At 43.3% G+C, this 16,661-nt stretch overlaps 1 protein-coding gene across 1 annotated transcript in view; it reads left to right on the forward strand.

The window, feature by feature from the left end:
* Nucleotides 1-219: 219 nt before the first annotated feature.
* Nucleotides 220-16,661, forward strand: part of KCNS3 (potassium voltage-gated channel modifier subfamily S member 3) — a 48,166-nt gene continuing 31,724 nt past the window's right edge. Inside the window, exon 1 of the mRNA XM_007971390.3 lies at nt 220-359. The gene's annotated coding sequence lies outside the window, so the exon portion shown is untranslated. The remainder of the gene's footprint in view (nt 360-16,661) is intronic.

The raw sequence follows: 16,661 nt of genomic DNA on the forward strand, positions 1-16,661 counted from the left end.
AGGGCAGTGTCTGGGTCCATCAGTCTGTCCGCCTGTCTAGCGGTCGGAGCCTGGCAGTCCTCAGCCGCCCGCGCCCTCGGCCAGGGGCGCCCGGCTGCGGGCCCGAAACGAGGGGCTGGCGGAGCTGCGACCAATGGGGCGGCGGCCGAGCGGCGGGCCCCGCCCCGCCCCGCCCGCAGCTCCCGGGAGCCTCGCTCCAGCTGGGCGGGACCGACGGACAGACCGGCCGACGCGGGCCGCCCGGCTCTCCTCGCCGCCGCGGCGGCAGGCGCGGGGCTGCGCCGCGAGGCCTGATCCCTGCAGCGCTGGCGGACGGCGTCGCAGAGCTGAGCGAGCCGGATGCGCCCGGACTCCTGCAGGTACCTGGCTGGCGTCCCCACCTCACTGCGCGCTCCGGGGACTTCTCCGGGCGACCCTGCAACTTTACCGCGCCTTCCCCCACCTTTTGCTGCCACAGTCCCCTGTGGTCCAGGTCGCGGGTGCACGACCCCGAGGGTCTACAGCCGCAGGGCACTTTCTGTGCTTCTGGGCGCCTGGCTTGCGGCGTCCGCATGCTCTGGTGCCCAGAGCCCGCCGTCGCTGGAGCCCCAAGGCTCCGCCTGTTGCGTGAGCTGCGGGCTGCTGAACCGGTGCCTGGGTTCCTTTGAAAGCCTCGGGGAAGGTATTTAGGATCAGCTTTCGGGGAGTGGGGTGGGCTATGGCCATGGGGGAGGACCAGCTGGAGGCGGGAGTATCAATGAGCCTGAGAAAGGCGGCACCTCGCGCAGGGGTATCCCCGGGGCGTTTCCTTGGCCGGGAAGCCGTTCCTGCCCTTCCTCGAGAGGAGGCGCTTTCCTGGCTCTTGTAAATGCTTCCCGGGCCGTCTGCTCCGCCTTCTTTGTCATTCCTCCCCTCCCCTTTGCCCTGCAGCTGTGCTAGGCGCCCCGCGACAGTTGCAGGGAAGAGTGAACCCAGGGTTCTTGCTCTTGTGCAGCCCTGCGCCCTGGGGTGGGGATGGCGTGGGGCTTGCAGCACAGGTGTGGAGTCACTTGCGGACTCCGCGTTTGGGTCAGTGGCAGTGGTGGGGATGGGTGCCCCGGGGTCAGGAACTCCTCTTTTCCGCGCCCTTCTGGGTGGCTGCCCGACCTCCTGAGGCACCTTGGCTAGCAAGCGAGCCAGCCTTGCCGGCAGGGGCCGCGGCGAGCCTGGCTGGGCGCCTTTCGCATTGCAGGGCTTGTCCTGCACCCCCCACCCCGCTCTGTCCCTTCTGTTCATTTGGAGAAAGGAGCACCTTTTGCATCCTTGATGTCTCCCCTGGTTTTGTCTGGGGAGACCGAGCCGAAAGCTTCACTCGGGTGGCCCGCGGCAGGGGCCGAGGGCAGCAAAGCGCTACCTCCACCTGCCAAAATGACCCAGGGGCCCTGGTTTGGTGCCAAGGCGCGAAGTGGGGGGAGGGGCGGTAGGTGTTCCTTACGTTCCTCCTGGAGAGTAGCTTTGCGGTTGGCCCGGAGCCTTCGGGTTTTTTGTCTTTCACCCTACCTTCTGAAAATACTGAGGCAGATGAGGAAAACCAGTTCAGAAGCCTTTCTTGTTTCTTTCCCTGTATTTGCTCAAGCAGTTTGCATAACCATTCACTTAGAACTGTGTAAGTCACTCCTAGTTGCCCCCCTTCTTAGACTATTTGCAAATATCTGCCCAGGTAAACAGGAAGCACGCACCTGTCTCCTTGCTGAAGGCATATGCTCTCATGCTTTGTCCTCCCTGCGTATCTGGAGCCGAAGAGGTGGCTTTGATTCTCTATCTGAACTTGGTGTAATGTGTAGACTCCACTTCTTACCTGGGTTGTGACCTTCTTGAGGAGATTGACTCGTTCAGTATGCATTTCCAACCAGCTTGCCATGGGCCAGGCCCCAGGATGCACTCGGGAACAGACAGCAAATGGATGATATGATTTCTGCACCCAGTCTAGTCTGTTCTTTCTTTCTCACCAGCTTCCCTTCTTCTCTTGTTCTAATATTATGTTTGTCATTTCCGAACTAGGAATTGTCAATATTGGGACACGGAGAAGGTTATATGGAAGTGCCATAGAACTCTGAATCCAAAGCATGTTGTGAATATACTAAGGAGACTTGTGGAATCTGTTTTAATTGAATCTTTTGTCTGAGCCATTATTGCCTGAATAGAGCCACTGATGAATGCAGCTACGCTAAGGTTTTGCTGGTCAAGCGTATGAGGGCAAATTGGGAGGTCAGAATCAGTCTTTGTTCTGTTCTGAAATATTATTAAAACCCCAAAGCTCTGGAGCTTGAGTTTGCCAGCAAAGCACCAACAGTATCCTCGTCTTCTTTTAAGAAGGAAGGGGAAGAGTGGGAACTGCAGCTCCCTCCTGTCTTCAGTGGGTTTTGCCCTTCACTGTAATTCTTCACAGACGTGCATCCCTCTGTTCTACCACCCATCTCAATCTGCCCTGTGTCTGGCATTTGCTGTTGGAATGTGTGTCAGCTTTGAGACAGTAGGCACCACAGAGTTTTGCTCCTTCTTTTCCTTCTTCTATTTTTTAGTAGATAACATTTATTGGCTGCATACTATATGTCAGATACTCTGCTAGGCACTTTTCCAGGCATTATCTCATTTAATTCTCATAAGAACTGCATGAGGATGTGATGCTTGCTTTCTTCACTGCAGTATTGCTGTGGGAGCCAGCAGTAGATGGAACCCCCCAGGTGCATGTTGAGTCAGATAGGAGGCCAATGGGAAATGGCGGGCCTGAAGTCTCACTAGCAGGAAGGTTGGCTCTGCAGATTAGGTTGAAGCAGAGGAGAAGGTGGGTGTGTTTACTGACTCTGTTTATCAGGTGTCAGGAAAGTGGATCTTCCAGAGTGCCACCTGTGTGAAATACCCACAAAGAAACATCATAGAGAAGAGAATAGGATGTGGGGACCTGGTTTACAGCTCTGATATGTATTTCTTTAAGGCTCCTTGACTTGATGTGTTATTTTGTTAATCTGGGTCTTGGTCTGTTTAGCTACATTGATCTAGATCTCTAATATTTATTGTTACCATGTACTAGGCACTAAAAGCTGAAAACTTTTACATGTATTAACTCGTTTCATCCTGATGACAATCTTAGGATGATAGGTTCTATTATTACCCTATTTTAGAGGAGGAGAGAGAGACAAACTGAGAAACTTGTACAAGGTCACCCAGCCCGGAAAAGGTGAAGCTAGGATTCTATCCCTGGCAGTCTGACTGCAGAGCCACTGTGAGATTCAGTCTTCCTCATTTATTGCTACAGTTCCAACACTGTACCCTGTGCTTAGTGGGATCTCAGACTGCGTTTGTTGAACAGTGACAGAGGGGGCTTGCAGTTATCAAGTGACTTTTGGGTCCCATGTCTCAGCCTTAAAAGGAACCTTAAAGACTGCATTAGCAAAATATTATTTTTGCCTTTGACAAAATAGTCTGCTTTTCAGTGAAATTCTACCCAGCTGGTTAGGAAAAAAGGAAGATAAACCATAAAGATCATGAGCCAGGGAAACATTATGGTGATTTTCAGAAAATATGTTGATCAATGTAAGAAATTCAGAAAAATCACAGAACACTTTGCACTATGACTCACTTTTGTCAGGTAAATCAACCAGTGACCAATTCACAAGTACTTATTGTATGGGTGCTAAGTGCCCAGTACTACAGGCAATGAAGGTAGGTAGAATCTATGACGTGGTCTTTGAGCTTGAATTTGTAATGGATCTGGAGACTCCAGATCAATGAGACAGGATAGAACAATACAAGATACTAAATACTTAAGTCCTGATAAAAATCACAATGACTCGGTCACATTTGTACAACATACTGTGGTTTGTAGGAACTAGTCCTCAGAGCAACTGAGAGTTATAAGCTATAGGCAGGATGGAAGTTAGGAAGCCCATATTGCTGATGAAGAAATTAAGGCAAAGTGAGCCTTGAACTTGGACACAGTCAGGGATCATCTGACTTGAAGTCCAGCATCTTTCTGCCTTGCTTCTGTATAGAGCTAGGGAGCAGAACAGGAGGACAGCGAGTTATCCAGAGTCCTTGGGGAGTGGGGGACTGAGTTTGAATTTCATCCTGGACCTGGCCTTTGCTTACCGGTCTGGACTACCCTGGGTGCTTAGTGGAGGCAGGGGATGGGGAGTAAGTACAAGCTGGGGAGGAGGAGAAAGAGGAGAGTGTTGTTTTATTTTTTCAGGGGCCTGCTGTTTGGTGAAGCCTGGAGTGAATAGTCAATTATCATGAACATAATAACAAGGCTTAAAATGTACAATAAAGTGTAGAAGCTGATTTAGAATTTTCATCCCTGTTTTTCTTTATCATTTCTCTAGATCATCTTTTGAAACTTTTTAGCATACCTGCACATTATACTTTTTTTCATAGTTGTTAAGAGGATCAAAATCTGCACATTATAAAAGTAAACTCTTTAATAAGCTAAAAATAGTTACTAGACTAGGTTGTGGTATTTTTCTTGTGGGCAAGAGTTCTCATTCTCTTTGGAATCCCACACAGCCCTGCACTATGATTTGCTTTGAGGAGATACTGTATAAATATTGTTTTCAGTTGCACAAGTATTGAATGATAAAGGCATAAGGATCTGGAGACTCCAGATCCTTTTAGCCAATAATGTTACAGTTAAGCAGTTAATGTTGGCAGCAGCCAGCTTCAGTGAGTTTGGTGAAGTCCCAAATGAATGAAGTATCTTGCTGACTGTCCTACCAATCAGTCATCCGAGCACTTACCAGATGCTTACCAAAGGTGACATAATGATTAACTTACATAGTCACATATATACATTCTCATTATATATTCAAATCTGTACATACATTCATTCAACAAGTATTTGAGTACTTACATGATGTTATGTACTATGCTAGGTGCGGGGTATACTGTGGTAAAGGAAACCGGGGTGGGGTGGGGTGGGGTGAGAAGTAGGAGGAGACAGACATTAAACAAACCAACGCAAAATTTAAGTGGTGGTAAGTGCTCTAAAGGACTTCATGGGAGAGAATAACAAGGTAGGGAGTCACTAGTTTAGATGAGAGGGTCAGGAAAGACCTTTCTAAAGAGGAGACATTTCATTTTGAGTGATGAAAGGAGTCCATTAAGTGAAGAGTGGGAGAAAGAGAATTCCAGGCTGAGGATTCTAAGGCAGGAATGAGCACTGAACCTCTTTTTGTTCTATTCAGGAACTTCAGGAGAACAAGGGTGGGGACAGCTGGGAGGAAGTTGTAGAAGAGGGCCAGCCGGGGTCAGATCAAGCTGTGCCCTTTAGGTCAAGTTCAAGGTCTTATGGTTTATTCTGAGGGCTGTGAAAAATGGATTTGCAGAAGGTGAGTGTCACGAGCCAATTTAAATTTATACAAGATTGCCTGGGAAGGCTGTGAAGAACAGATAGAAGAACAGACTGGAGAGGTGCAAGCATGGGAAGCAGAAGCCTCTTTTGGAGGTGTGTTGCAGAAGTGGGACCTCAAGTGAGATTGGACTGGCTTGAAAGGTGAATGGAGGTGAGGAAGTGCAGACCATACACATATAGCGTGGTTGTGAAAGGGAGCAGAGACACAGGATGGGTGTGGGGGCAGGTTTGTGTCTATGTGGAAGGCAACCTTTTCTGAGGTTAGGGATGTGAGTCCAGCTCCTTGGTAAATTAACACATATATACCTCTGTATGTAGTTACATAGCACTTCTAGAAGATTAGACATTTGAATCCTATCTCTGGCTCTATCTCAAAATCTAGGTAACTTTAAGCATACCACTTTGAGTACTTCTAGAAGATTAGATATTTGAATCCTAGCTTTGGTTCTGTCCCCAAATCTGGGTAACTGAGCATATCACTTGTCCTTCCCTGTTTTTTTTTTTTTTTTTTCTCACTGCCTGGTGATTTTATAATTTCTTTTAAAAATGCAATCTTCCTGCAATGGTCTTTAATAACATTATTTATATGTGTTAATTTGGATTATTTTTTATAAATTGAATTAGCAGAATGATGAATGGGGATGTAGGAACATTTGTGGTGGGATTCTAAGCATTTGCTCACTGTTGATCATGGATAAGCTGCTTTCAAATTAGCTTAAATGAAGAGACACTAATAATAAAGTCTGGAGACAGTTTACTGTGAGGAGACAGTAACCTTTACAATGTAGATGGGATAAGGACTGATGGAGAGCCCTGGGCATGGTTATGAGCCACTTTTTGTGTTTCACTGGGACTCCTCGTTACCTGGTTTTCTTCATTGCATGAGACACTTCCTCTGGACGCATGGATATCTGTTAAAAAGATAAGAGAGGTAAATCTGGTCTGTTTTCTGAGAACCCATTTGTGTTAGGGTTTTCTAGACAAGCAGAACAAATAGGATGTGCATACGTGTAGAAAGAGATTTATTATAAGAAATTGGTTCACACAATTTTGGAGACTGGCAAGTCCAAAATTTGCAGGATGGGCCAGCAGGCTGGAAACCCAGGGGAGCCAACACTCTATTTCAAATTTGGAGGCAGTTGCTCTACAGCCTGGAAGAGCTGATGTTACAATGAAGTCCGAAGGCAGGCTGCTGGAAAATTCTTTCCTGTTTGAGGGAGGCCAGACTTTTTGTTCTGTTCAGGCTTTCAGCTGATTTGATGAAGCCCGCCAGCATTATAGAAGGCAATCTGCTTTACTCAAGGCCTACCAATTTATATGCCAGTGTCTTCCAAAATACCCTCAGAGAAACACTCAGAATAATGTTTGACCAAATATCTGGGCACCCTGTGACCCAGCCAAGTTAACACATAAAATTAACCATCACATCACATTTAACAGAATATACTGGCCTAAACATCAATAATGGCCATCACAGATAGCCTGATGGGGCATTGAAGAAGGGTAGAGTATCCAGTGATGAATTTCTAGTTGTAGGGAATAAGAGTATAAATAGGACCATAGAACAGAAAGTTACTCCAAAGATCAGTCAAGTCATTTGCTGCCTCTGGACTTTAGGAATGCTGGCTTAAATCCTGGCAAATAATTAGTGTATTGAGACAAAAGAATGCCAGTAGACTAAATTTGGGGCTTCAACATGCTTATATATTTTTTGCTTTTATTCCACTATGGGCTGGACTGGCTTTCCTAAGCCCTGATGGACATGCCATGGTGAACTGAAAAGCATTTCCTATGATTTACTTAAGATAAAAATGTAATTGGCCAAAGAGATGGGAGAACTTCATGGTTAAAGACTGTTGTTTGTAGATTTGGATTGAGCGGAGATGTTGTGGCAAAAGCATTTCATTATTCTTGTCTTTGAGTTCAAAGACAAAACACTTCTTGGCAGTGTTTTTTTTGGGGGGGTTTTTAAGATCTGAGTTTTCTAAGTGTGGTACCTTCATGCGGCCACTGACATAAGACCCCAGTCTTCTTTCCCTTGGTGCTTAGATGTTACGAAGATGAGATTCAGCCCTGAGGCTCAGGCCTGAGCCTCCATGACAAAGCTTGTCTCCTCTGGGATAAAAGGATAAAAAGAAAATACCATGTATGGCAGTGTTCATCTGTGTGTCCCATCCATCTATCCATCCATCCATCCATCCATCCATCCATCCATCCATCCATCCATCCCATTCTTCCACCCACCCATTTGAATGTCCATCCATCCATCCCATTCTTCCACCCACCCATTTAAATGTCCATCCATCCATCCATCCATCCATCCATCCACCCACCCACCCACCCACCCTTGCCACAGTGTAAAAAGGTATCGGTGTTCTCATGCCCTCTTATCTTCTCCTTAAACCACAATTCCTATAAAGTAGGCTCTTTTGAGATGTGAACTTAGGAGTCTTGTCAAAGTTTATGCAAAACCTGAGAACTTTGTTTTTTAAGCAGGTTCCCCAGACTTCTTGATGTAATTAGAAATTGAATGTCAGCATTGTGCATCTTTTTGGTGATGAGCACTGAATTTTCTTCTCCCAATCTCTCTAGATTTAAAGCAGCACACGTTGCCTTCTCATGTAATTTTTATTTTATTATTTTTTCTCTTCTTTTATTATTATTATTGTTTTTATTTTTCCATAAGTTATTTGGGTACAGGTGGTGTTTGGTTACATGAGTAAGTTCTTTAGTGGTAATTTGTGAGATTTTGGTGCACATATCACCCAAACAGTATACACTGCACATTATTTGTACTCTTTTAATCCCTCACCCCACTCCCACTCTTCCCCCTGAGTCCCCAAAGTCCATTGTATCATTCTTATGTCTTTGCATCCTCATAACTTAGCTCCCACATATCAGTGAGAACATACGATATTTGATTTTCCATTCCTGAGTTACTTCACTTAGAAAATAGTCTCCAATCTCATTCAGGTCACCGTAGATACTGTTAATTCATTCCTTTTTATGACTGCATTGTATTCTATCATCTCATCTCTCTCTCTCTCTCTCTCTCTCTATGTATGTATCTATCTATATCTGTATATATCACAGTTTCTTTATCCACTCATTGATTGATGGGCATTTGGGTTGGTTCCATGATTTTGCAATTGTGAATTATGCTGCTATAAACGTGTATGCATTTATCTTTTTCGAATAATGACTTCTTTTCCTCTGGGTAGATACCCTAGTAGTGAGATTGCTGGATCAAATGGTAGTTCTACTTTTAGTTCTTTAAGGAATCTCCACACTGTTTTCCATAGTGGTTGCACTAGTTTACATTCCCACTAGCAGTATAGAAGTGCCCCTGTTCACCACATCCACTCCAACATCTACTGTTTTTTGGTTTTTCGATTATGGCCATTCTTGCAGGAGTATTCCTGATCATTAGTGATGTTGAGCATTTTTTCATATGTTTGTTGGCCATTTGTATATCTTCTTTTGAGAATTGTCTATTTATGTCCTTAGCACACTTTTTGATGGGATTTTTTTTTTTGTACTGATTTGTTTGAGTTCGTTTTTGTCATGGATTCTAGATATTAGTCCTTTGTCAGATATATAGATTGTGAAGATTTTCTCCCATTCTGTGGGTTGTCTGTTTACTCTGCTGACTATTCCTTTTGCCATGCAAAAGCTCTTTAGTTTAATTAGGTCCCAGCTGTTTATCTTCATTTTTATTGCATTTGCTTTTGGGTTCTTGGTCATGAAATCCTTGCCTAAGCCAGTATCTAGAAGGGTTTTTCCAATGTTATCTTCTAGAATTTTTGTTATTGTTCCAGTGCTATCTTCTAGAATTTTTATAGTTTCAGGTCTTAGGTTTAAGTCCTTAATCCATCTTGTTGATTTTTGTATAAGGTGAGAGATGAGCATCCAATTTCATTCTCCTACAGGTGGCTAGCCAATTATCCCAGCACCATTTGTTGAAAAGGGTGTTCTTTCCTCACTTTATGTTTTTGTTTGCTTTGTTAAAGATGAGTTGGCTGTAAGTATTTGGGTTTATTTCTGGGTTCTCTATTCTGTTCCATTGGTCTATGTGCCTATTTTTATACCAGTACCATGCTGTTTTGGTGACTGTGGCCTTACAGTGTAGTTTGAAATCAGGTAGTGTGATGCCTCCAGATTTGTTCTTTTTGCTTAGTCTTGATTTGGTTATGTGGGCTCTTTTTTGATTCCATATGAATTTTAGAATTGTTTTTTCTAATTCTGTGAAGAATAATGGTGGTATTTTGATGGGGATTGCATTGAATTTGTAGATTGCCTTTGGCAGTATGGTCATTTTCACAATATTGATTCTACCCATCCATGAGCATGAGATGTGTTTCCATTTGTTTGTCTCATCTATGATTCCTTTCAGCAGTGTTTTGTAGTTTTCCTTGTAGAGGTGTTTTGACTCCTTTGTTAGGTATATTCCTAAGTATTTTATTTTATTTTTGCAGCTATTGTAAAAGGGGTTAAGTTCTTGATTTGATTCTCTACTTGGTCGCTGTTGGTGTATAGAAGAGCTACTGATTTGTGTACGTTAATCTTGTATCCAGAAACTTTGTTGAATTCTTTTATCAGCTCTAGGAACTTTCTGGAGGAGTCCTTAGAGTTTTCCAGGTAAGTGATCATATCACCAGTAAACAGCGACAGTTTGACTTCCTTCTTACCAATTTGGATGCCCTTTATTTCTTTCTCTTGTCTGATTGCTCTAGCTAGGACTTCAGGTACTATGTTGAAGAGGAGTGGTGGCAGTAGGCATCCTTGTCTTATTCCCGTTCTCAGGGGGAATGCTTTCAACTTTTCCCCATTCAGTATTATGTTGGCTGTGGTTTTGTCATAGATGGCTTTTATTACATTAAGATATGTCCCTTATATGCCGATTTTGCTGATAGTTTTAATCATAAAGGATGCTGGATTTTGTCTAATGCTTTTTCTGCATCTATTGAGATGATCATGTGATTTTTGTTTTTTAATTTTGTTTACGTGGTGTATCTCATTTATTGACTTGTGTATGTTAAACCATCCTGGCATCCCTGGTATGAAATCCAGTTGATCATGGTAGATTATCTTTTTGATATGTTGTTGGATTTGGTTAGCTAGTATTTTGTTAAGGATTTTAGCATCTATGTTCATGAAGGATATCGGTCTAAAGTTTTCTTTTTTGGTTATGTCCTTTCCTGGTTTTGGGTGATCCTAGCTTCATAGAATGAATTAGGGAGGATTCCTCCTTTCTCTGTCTTGTGGAATAGTGTCAAAAAGATTGGTACCAGTTCTTTGAATGTCTGGTAGAATTTTGCTGTGAATCCAGATGGTCCTGGCCTTTTTTTTTTTTTTTTTTTTTGGCAATTTAAAAATTACCATTTCAATCTCACTGCTTGTTATTGGTCTGTTCAGGGTATCTAATTCTTTCTGATTTAAGCCAGGAAGATTGTATTTTTCCAGGAATTTATCTATCTCTTCTATGTTTTCTAGTTTATGTGCATAAAGGTATTCATAGTAGCCCTGAATGATCTTTTGTATTTCAGTGCTGTCAGTTGTAGTATCTCCTGTTTCGTTTCTTAGTGAGGTTATTTGGATTTTCTCTCTTCTTTTCTTGGTTAATCTTGCTAATGGTCTATCAATTCTATTTATCTTTTCAAAGAACCCGCTTTTTGTTTCATTTATCTTTTGTAATTTTTTTTTGTTTCTTTCAATTTCATTTAGTTCTACTCTGATCTTGGTTATTTCCTTTCTTCTGCTGGGGTTGGGTTTAGTTTGTTCTAGATTCTCTAGTTCTTTGAGGTGTGACTTTAGATTGTCTGTTTGTGCTCTTTCAGACTTTTTGAGGTAGGCATTTAGGGCTATGAACTTTCCTCTTAACACTGCCTTTGCTATATCCCAGAGGTTCTGATAGTTTGTGTCATCATTATCATTCAGTTCAGAGAATTTTTAAGTTTCCATCTTGATTTCATTTTTGACCCAATGCTCATTTCAGAGCAAGTTATTTAATTTCCATGTATTTGCATGGTTTTGAAGGTTCCTTTTAGAGTTATTTCCAGTTTAATTCCACTGTGGTCTGAGAGAGTGCTTCATATAATTTCAATTTTCTTAAACTTATTGAGGCTCATTTTATGGCCTATGATATGGTCTATTTTGGAGAAAGTTCCATTTGTTGAATAGGGTGTGTATTCTTTGGTTGTTGGATGAAATGTTCTGTATATATCTGTTAAGTCCATTTGTTCCAAGGTATAGTTTAAATCCATTGTTTCTCTGTTGACTTTCTGTCTTGATGACCTGTCTAGTGTTGTCAGTGGAGTATTGAAGTCCCGTGATATTATTGTGTTGCTGTCTATCTCATTTCTTAGGTCTGTTAGTAATTGTTTTATAAATTTGGATGCTCCAGTGTTAGGTGCGTATGTTTAGGATTGTGATATTTTCCTGTTGGACAAGGCCTTTTACCATTACATAATGTCCCTCTTTGTCTCTTTTAACCACTGTTGCTTTAAAGTTTGTTTTGTCTGATATAAGAATAGCTACCCCTGCTCACTTTTGGTGTCCATTTGCATGTAATGCCTTTTTCCACCCCTTTACTTTAAGTTTCTGTGATTCCTTATGTGTTAGGTGAGTCTCCTGAAAGCAGCAGATAGTTGGTGAATTGTTATCCTGTCTGTAGTTCTGTATCTTTTAAGTGGAGCGTTTAGGTCATTTACATTCAATGTTAGTATTGAAATGTGAGATACCATTGCATTCATCGCGCTCTTTGTTGCCTGTGTAGTTTGTGTTTTTGTTTGTTTTTGCTTTTAAAGTTGTATTTTTGCTTTATAGGTCCTGTGTGATTTTTGCTTTAAAAAGGTTCTGTTTTGCCGGGCACGGTGGCTCACACCTGTAATCCCAGCACTTTGGGAGGCCGAGACGGACGGATCACGAGGTCAGGAGATCAAGAACATCCTGGCTAACACCGTGAAACCTTGTCTCTACTAAAAATACAAAAAATTAGCCGGGCGTGGTGGCGGGCACCTGTAGTCCCAGCTACTCGGGAGGCTGAGGCAGGAGAATGGTGTGAACCTGGGAGGCGGAGCTTGCAGTGAGCCCAGATTGCGCCACTGAACTCCAGCCTGGGCAACTGAGCGAGACTCCGTCTCAAAAAAAAAAAAAAAAAAAAAAAAAAAGAGAGGTTCTGTTTTGATGTGTTTCCAGGATTTGTTTCAAGATTTAGAGCTCCTTTTAGCAGTTCTTGTGGTGGTGGCTTGGTAATGGCTAATTCTCTCAGCATTTGTTTGCCTAAAAAGACTGTATCTTTTCTTCGTATATGATGCTTAGTTTTGCTGGATACAGAATTCTTGGCTGATAATTGTTTTGTTTGAGGAGACTGAAGATAAGGCCCTAGTCCCTTCTAGCTTGTAGGGTTTCTGCTGAGAAATCTGTTGTTAATCTGATAGGTTTTCCTTTATGGGTTACCTGGTGCTTCTGTCTCACAGCTCTTAAAATTATTTCCTTTGTCTCAGCTTTGGGTAACCTGATGACAATGTGCCTAGGTGAAGATCTTTTTGTGATGAACTTCCCAGGTGTTCTTTGTGCTTCTTGGATTTGGATGTCTAGGTCTCTAGCACCACCGGGGAAGTTTTCCTTGATTATTCCCCCAAATATATTTTCCAAGCTTTTAGAATTCTCTTCTTCCTCAGGAACACTGATTATTCTTGGGTTTGGTCATGTAACATAATCCTATACTTTTTTGAGGTTTTGTTCATATTTTCTTATTCTTTTTTCTTTGTCTTTGTTGGATGGGTTAATTCGAAGACCTTGTCTTCAAGCTCTGAATTTCTTTCTTCTGCTTGTTCAATTCTATTGCTGAGACTTTCCAGAGCATTTCACATTTCTAAAAGTGGGTCTGAAGTTTCCTGAAATTTTTATTGTTTTCTTTTTAAGCTATCTATTTCCTTGAATATTTCTTCCTTCATTTATTGTATCATTTTTGTGGATCTCCTTGCATTGGGCTTCACCTTTCTCTGGTCCCTCCCTGTTTAGCTTAATAACTAACCTCCCAAATTCTTTTTCAGGTAAATCAGGGATTTCGTCTTGGTTTGGATCCATTGCTGGTGAACTAGTGTGATTTGCTTGGGTGTGTTGAAGAGCCTTGTTTTGTCATATTACCAGAGTTGATTTTCTGGTTCCTTCTCATTTGGGTAGGCTCTGTCAGGGAGGGTCTAGGGCTGAAGGCTGTTGTGCAGATTCTTTTGTCCCATGGGGTGTTCCCTTGATGTAGTACTTTCCCCCTTTTCCTATGAATGTGGCTTCCTGTGAGCCGAACTGCAGTGATTGTTGTCTCTTTTCTGGGTCTAGCCACCCAGCGAGTCTGCCTGGCTCTGGGCTGGTCCTGGGGGTTACCTGCACAGAGTCCTGTGATGTGAACTGTCTATGGTCTCTCAGCCGTGGATATCAGTGCCTGTTCCGGTGGAGGTAGCAGAGGGTGCAGTGGACTCCATGAGGATCCTTAGCTTTGGTAGTTTAATGCTCTATTTTTGTGCTGGTTGGCCCCCTGCCAGGAGGTGGCACTTTCAGCTGTGCTAGTATGGGGAGGAACCAGCAGTGGGTGGGGCCCTAGAACTCTCAAGATTATATGCCCTTTATCTTCAGTTACCAAGGTGGCTAGGGAAGGACCATCAGGTGGGGATGGGGCTAGGCACACGTGTCTGAGCTCAGACTCTCCTTGGGTGGGTCTTGCTGTGGCTGCTGAGGGGGATGGAGGTGAGATTCCCAGGTCACTGGAGATGTGTGCCTAGGAGGGTTATGGCTACCTCTGCTGAGTCATGCAGGTTTTCAGTTAAGTGGGGGAAAGCTGGCAGTCACAGGCCTCACCCAGTTCCCAGGCAAACCAAAGGGCTGGTCCCACTCCCACCGTGTCCCATCCTACAGCCCGGAGTCTATTTCCAGGTGGAGGGTGAGAGGGTCTTAGAAACTTACCTGAGGCTATCTGCCTCCCAGCTGAGAAAGAAGGGGCTTTAGTTCTTCCTGGCCCGGCCCGTGAAGTCTGCATGCCAGATCCGCACCCTTTCCTGAGTTCTGGCCAGGGGACTTCTCACCCTGTTCAAATTCTTACAAACTTTGCCTAGAGAATTCCTTCTCCTTGTTGAGTTTTACCCGCTGCACCTCTGGTCACCCTCACGATGGTCCCCGTGGTGCCAGACAGGAATGGGCTGCTAGGGGACCCAGTGAGCTCCCAGGGCCTTTCTGCTGCTTCCTCTGTATTTTGCTTGGCTCTCTAACTTGACTCAGTTCCAGGTACAGTTGGAAACTTCTCCTGCAAACAGACCTTCAGCTTCTCCACTGGGGGTGTGTATCTGGGGGAGAAGTGTCTGCCTTTCCCACTTCCGCAGTTGGGGCACTCACAGTATTTGCGGGTCTCCTGGGTCCTGCAGGAGCAGTCTGCTTCCTTCAGAGGGTCTATGGTCCTCTCGGTATTGCTGGTTTGTTCTTGCAGCCAATCTGAAGATAAAATTCACAATGCAAGCCTCTGCATGCTGTACGGAGCTGCAGTCTAGTCCTGCCTCCCCTCTGCCATGATCCTAGGGGTCTTTTTTTTTTTTATATGGGGGTTTGAAGTACAGATTACAGGACGGACAGTTTAATGTGGCCCTGAATTCCAGTAGATTTGCTTTTAGTTGCTTTTTACCAGTCATCCCTATAACTCACATCAGTGGAGGTAAGAATACATAAGCAAGCCGTTTTACAATCCTTCATTTATAAGTTATGTGAGCAACTCAGAAACAATTTCCATGCAGACATCATTAGATACTAGGATTAGGTTTCAGACTGCCCCACCAAAGCAGATGTAAGCCCTAATGAGTGCACAGTGATATGGTTTTGAGTACTAGGACCCGAGCACTGTATGATGTAGAAGGGAGGAGATGAGTTTTCTCTCCTGGGAAGGGGGCCACACACTTGCACCACATACCCATCCATACAAACACACACCCTAGTGTCTCCATTAGGAGGCACTGCTCACTAATGTGGACTGCTTAGCTAATTTGATATAAGTAGACAGACCACAAAAGAGCACATTATGTTTTTTTATGTAACAGACAATAACAGCCCTCCATAAACCCTGTTCATGCCATTCTACTGTGACCTTCTTCAGATACCACCCAATAGATTGAGTGTGAAACTATTTCAAATTTCCCTTGTTAAACTGACTTCGGTAGGAAACTCACAGAAACTTTGATTGTGAACATCAGGTAAAGAAAGCCACGTTTTACTCCAGATTGCCTGGGGTTTGTTTTTTCCAAGCGTGCATTTGTATTTGCTGTGGAGTGAGAACTTTCTACATGGCAGAAGGAAAGCCTGCACCTGTTCAGAGATGACGCCTACAACCACCTCCTGAGGCTTGGCCCTGAGCCGGCTAATGTCACTGCTGGGCTTGCCTTAGGGTGTGGGTGTTCTTCCAAGGACCTCCTTTTCTTCCTCAGCTCAATTCTACCTTGTTCGTTCTTATATGGAGAACTTGGAAACTCAGAGAGCTGGGTGTATTTAGAAAATGGGCTGGAGAAAGGATAGGTGTGATAATTCATTTTAATAAGTCAAATTTAAAACTTTTTTTGACTTGCATTGCCTGGGGATCTCATTATTTTATAATTTTTTTATATTGATGAAGTGTAGGATTAGTTATAATTGATAGTTCTGGGCAAAGCATTTAAAAAATCCTCCCAGGATGGTTTCCAGGGACTGGATATGGATGTTTGTGAAGCATAAACCTGTTTTTACTACCTTCCAAAGAATGGTCTAGATGCTATATAAACCATCATGTTTATTATATCTTTTAAAAAGTTAAGTAAAACTTTTTTTTTTAACCTCATGAAATAAATAGTCACTCTGGCAACATACTACAGCAATAGACACTTGGCCCTCTGAGAGTTTTGCTGTAAATATGCTGAAGACTTATATAGCTTGGCAAAAACCACCTTCTTTTCTTCTAGCATCTATAAACACTTTTCTAAAATCCTTTGGAAATGCTACAATATGTCAGGTGCTCAGATGGGGTATAGAAAAACAACAGCTTAGTCAGACATTGTGATCGCCATGTCCTGGAGCCCCTAGGAAAGCCAATATGGTGAGAAGGTACCTCCCAAGCAGCCGTCTCCACAACCTTTTGAGCAGGAAAACCCTTGTTTTTTCCTTTAAGTAGAATGTTCGTTTAGTTAAACTTTCCTTGGACATCTCCCACTTGTTTACTGTGTAGCAGGCACTGATGCCACATTATGTCAGTGATATTGCTAAGAAATGCCGTTCTGCAGGCACAAAG

This window comes from Chlorocebus sabaeus, chromosome 14 (genome assembly GCF_047675955.1).
Source record: "Chlorocebus sabaeus isolate Y175 chromosome 14, mChlSab1.0.hap1, whole genome shotgun sequence".
Lineage (NCBI taxonomy): Eukaryota > Metazoa > Chordata > Mammalia > Primates > Cercopithecidae > Chlorocebus > Chlorocebus sabaeus.